This window comes from Penaeus monodon, chromosome 40, assembly GCF_015228065.2.
Source record: "Penaeus monodon isolate SGIC_2016 chromosome 40, NSTDA_Pmon_1, whole genome shotgun sequence".
NCBI classification, from domain to species: domain Eukaryota; kingdom Metazoa; phylum Arthropoda; class Malacostraca; order Decapoda; family Penaeidae; genus Penaeus; species Penaeus monodon.
The window spans coordinates 30,137,708-30,142,707 of NC_051425.1; positions in this window are offsets into that span (position 1 = coordinate 30,137,708).

Here is a 5,000-nt window from a genome sequence, read left to right on the forward strand (position 1 = left end):
CGCATGGTTCTCCTTACTCCTCCATCTCCATTTTTCGCTCTTCTTCCCCATCTCCTCTTCCTCTTTCTATTAACTCACGAAAATCTTGCGCTCTCGTCTTTCTCTGCTCTTTTTTTTTCTACGTCTATGTATTTGTATTATTGTTTGCCTTCGTGGCTGTCTGTATGTATACCTATCAGTCCATTTTCCCTTCCCAGCCTCTCTATCTCGTTCTCACTCAGTTCCTGCATTTTCTGTGTGCCAAATAATCCTGAATCTTTCTATCTTTCTTCCTTTCTCTTTTTGTGCCTACATTCCCTCTTCCGTTCTGTCTTTTCCAAACGTTCAGCTTGCGAGTGTACAGTACTGACTGATTTTTACTGGCCATTTTCTCGTGACAACACAATCCTGTTCTCATGATTGGTAACAGAAACCAAAGCCCTATTTGATACCTTGGGATTGATCATTCGTTTGATCTGAATTGTATTTGATACTCACTTATTGTATAGTATATTATTATTTTTATCTATCTATCTATCTATCTATCTATCTATCTATTATCTATATACTTATAAAATACCTTTCCTATGCATGGTGATGATCTATACTTCCCTAAAGCAGACACTGGCAGAAACAGTTCAGTTACACTATCACATTATCTTTTCCTTTCATCTGTAAGCTCTAACGTAATTTTTAAGCCGCTTTCTGTGGAAACATCGATTATACTAGGATTTGACCACAACGAATTGCCCGCAAAAACGATGAAAAAAGGATCAGTTTCAGTACATGAAATAAATATATGTATAATAGATTGGACTCAGAGAATTATGCTATTTTGCCGTTGTTGAATTAGTACGATCGTTTTTAGGAGAAATTATTTAAAGTGAATTCCATGTATTCTTTAGTTACAATTTGCTGTATGTATCAAACGTAATATATAAATGTGTAGGCCTAGTTGTTGTTCTGTAAAACTTTATGATTGGGTATGTTTTACACTTTCGATATATCACTACACTGGCAAAATAGCTAAATGACAAAGGATATCTCTACATCTTCCATGACAGACGAGACTGCGATTTAGTGTGCATGTATGTGTGTGAATACATATATGTACATATATGTATGTGTGTGTGTTTATGTGTATCTATCTATCTATCTATCTCTATACATATACATACATATACACATACATTTATATGTTTGCTTGTTTGTTCAACAGCCATTTACTCCATTGCAGGATCTAGACCTCTCCCAATTTATTATTGAGAAGGGCACCCTGATTGGGTGCCCTTCCTAATCAACCGCGGTTCAGCGCCCTAACATTTGTGCCACGGTGGTGACTTCCCAACGATACCTACGTTTGACTTCTCTTGGCGATATGTTGTTTTCTCGCCGTGGGATCAGGCTCGAGCCAATAGTCGGAGCGCAGGCATTTTTTACAACTGCCGTGGCGCGTAATTGAACTCGCGACCACGGGGGTCGGTGTCCAGTGCTCTATCCACTGGACCATCGCGGCAGTTATATATATATATATATATATATATATATATATATATATATATATATATATATATATATATATAACTGTATGTATTATTAAATATATATATGTATATATATACATATATAGTATATATATATTATATATATATTGTACCATACACACACACACACACACACACATATATAATATGTATATATATTATATATAAACATATATACACATATGTATATATATTATATATATATATATATATCATATATATACACAGTATTATATATATATATATATATATATATATATATATATATTATATATATTATGTGTGTGTGTGTGTGTGTGTGTGTGTGTGTGTGTGTGTGTGTGTGTGTGTGTGTGTGTGTTGTGTGTGTGTGTGTTTATGTGTGTATACAAATATCTGTATATATCTGTGTGTGTGTGTGTGTGTGTATATATATATATATATACAAATATATATATATAATAATATCATATATAATATATATATATACACACACACACAAACACACACACACACACATATATATATATATGAACATATATATGTATGTGTGTATGTGTGTGTGTGTATGTGTGTGTACGTGTGTGTGTTTGAGTGTGTTTGTGTGTGTGTGTGTGTGCGTGCGTGCGCGCGCGTGTGTTTGTGCATAAAATTATGTATATATATACATATATATACATTCATACATGCATACCTATACACATATATATATGTGTGTGTGCGAATATATGTATGTACATATCTTCGCCCAAATGAGACACGCACAGACGCGCAGAACCGCAGTCGCGCCGAGTCGGCTTCTGCTCTGGAATGCTTTGTGGAATTCCGTGAAGGGAAATAAAACGGATTCAGCGCGACGGACCTCGCAGCCTCTTCTCGCGACGTGTGTGTCGAGATTAGGCTCAGAGCAAAATTGCAAAGCTATTTCTGTTTTAGTGCGATAATCATTACTATCATTTTGCTGTTGTTATTCTCTTCATTATCATGTATATCAGTGGCTCTCATCTTTTCCATGCTGGCGCCCCTTGGCTTCCTATCCTTTCTGGTATGCTTCGAATTGAAAATAAGATTAAACACATTGATGTAACATAATAAATAAATTTATTTAGCAATTTTGTCAAAAAAACTAAATGTTATTTCTTGACTGTTCCTCATTCCTCCCCCCCCCCTCCCCCAATCTTCCCACGCGACTCATTTTGGAAACCAACGATTCATTATGACAGTGATTGTTATAATAATTGTTATCAATGACATCATCATAATAGTTTTTATAATAATAATGATAATATTAACAATAGTGGTGATAACCGTAATGATGGCAATATTAGTAATAGTAGTAATGATAATAAGGATAATGATCATCATTATCATTATTTTGTTGCTGTTGCTCTTGTTATTATGAAGATGAGAATGATGATTATCATTAATATTACTGTTGTTATTATCATTATTATTATTATTATTGTTATTATTTTTTTAATCATTTTATTATTATTATTATTGTTATTGTTATTATTATTATTATTATTACTATTATTATTATCATCATTATTATTGTCATCATCATCATCATCATCATCATCACCATCATCATCATCATCATCACCATCATCTTCATCATCGTCATCATCATCATCACCATCATCTTCATCATCGTCATCATCATTATCATTACAGTTATTATCCTTACCGTAGTGAGTTTCCCCTGGCTTCAGGCGGGTCACGCCGCACGCCGCCTTTTCCCCTGGACGTTACGGATCTGTGTAGAAAATCTACGGACTCCTCCGCCCTGCAAGATGACGTGGCTTTGCTGTTTTCCTGTGCTTGGCTGTGTTTTTCTAATAAGAATAAACCTGTGTTTTTATATCCTCTGACTTACCTTTCCCATTGGTCCGTGATCTACATCCAGGTCTACATTATTTCCGCTGCACTACTTATACATCATTTACTTTATATTCCATACTTACCTTATCTTATTCTTGCCTTTTTGCCTTCGACTAATTCACATTGGCTTTGTTACTCCCTCGTATTTCACTTCGTGTTTTCCCGTTTTCCCTCACGGATCCCTTCTTTCACTCTTTCGTACTTTCCCGTCATTTATTTCTTTTATGTGCCCATTTTTGTATAGTTTTATTATTCTTTTTGTTTTACGTATTTTGAAGCTTATTCTAAACTCACCGTAAACTATTTAATAAATCAAATGAACTGCATTATAGGTAAAACATCACCAAGTGCGGGAAGCCGCCATTAGAAAAGGTCAAGCCAGGTCGGCCAAGGGGAGAGAGAGGCCTTTATCTTGCATGGTGACAAACCGTTAGATTTTTAACTGTGGCTGACTGGTGCTTCTCGTGCTGTGGCGGTTGCCTCTGTTGTACCAAGTAAGTGTATGGTGTGTTGTCTTGTATATTAGTTGCGTTTGAAGATTTCTGCGTGATAAATGCATAAAATGGATGCTCTTTTATGTTGTCCTTTTAGTCTGTCACTGATGTTATTCTGTTTATCTATTTTTTTTATTGTGACGACGGGATCACGTTCAAATCACCTGAGAGTCATCCTCGAAATACGCCAAAACCCACATGGACATTACCTGTAGTTGGGTAACACGTTACCAAACCAACATCTCTAACTCTACGGAGTTTGATTATCCACTACACTTATCATTATTATCATTATTATTATCATTATTATTATTGTATTATCATTATCATCATCATTATTATTATTACTATTATTATTTTCATTATCAGTATTACCTTTATTATCATTATTTTTGCTATTACTCTTATTATTATTATTGTTGTTGCTATTATTATCATTATTATTATTATTATTATTATTATCATTATTATCATTATTATCATGATTATCATGATTATCATTATCATTATTATAATTTATATCACCATCATCATTTTCATCATTACTTTGTTATTATTATTATCATTATCATTATCATCAATATTTTTAATATTATCATTATTATCATTATTATTACTTCTATCTTCTCTTCGTTCCTCCCCTCAGATGAAAGAGTTAATCTGCAATAATGAGATAAATAAATGACATAATTATGTCATTTACGCTCTTTATCCATATAAGTGGACTTTTTGTGTAATCAAATATATCTTATCTACTTATCATGCATTACTTCATCTACTTTGTTGTAAGACTCATCATAATCACTGTATTATTGTTATTACTGCTCTCATTAGTACCATTATTGTCATTGTTATTATTATCATCATTATTATTATCAGATTATCATTATTATTATTATTATCATTATTATTATTATCGGATTATGATTATTAATGTCACCATTATTATCATCAATTATCATTAATGTTATTATTATTATAATTATTGTTATTATTATCATTATTGTTATGATAGTCTTAATTACTATTATTATTAACATTATTAATATTAGAAATACTCGTGGTAGTCGTTGTTGTTATTGTTGTTGTCGGCGTCATTGTTATTACGTCTGTTAAATGA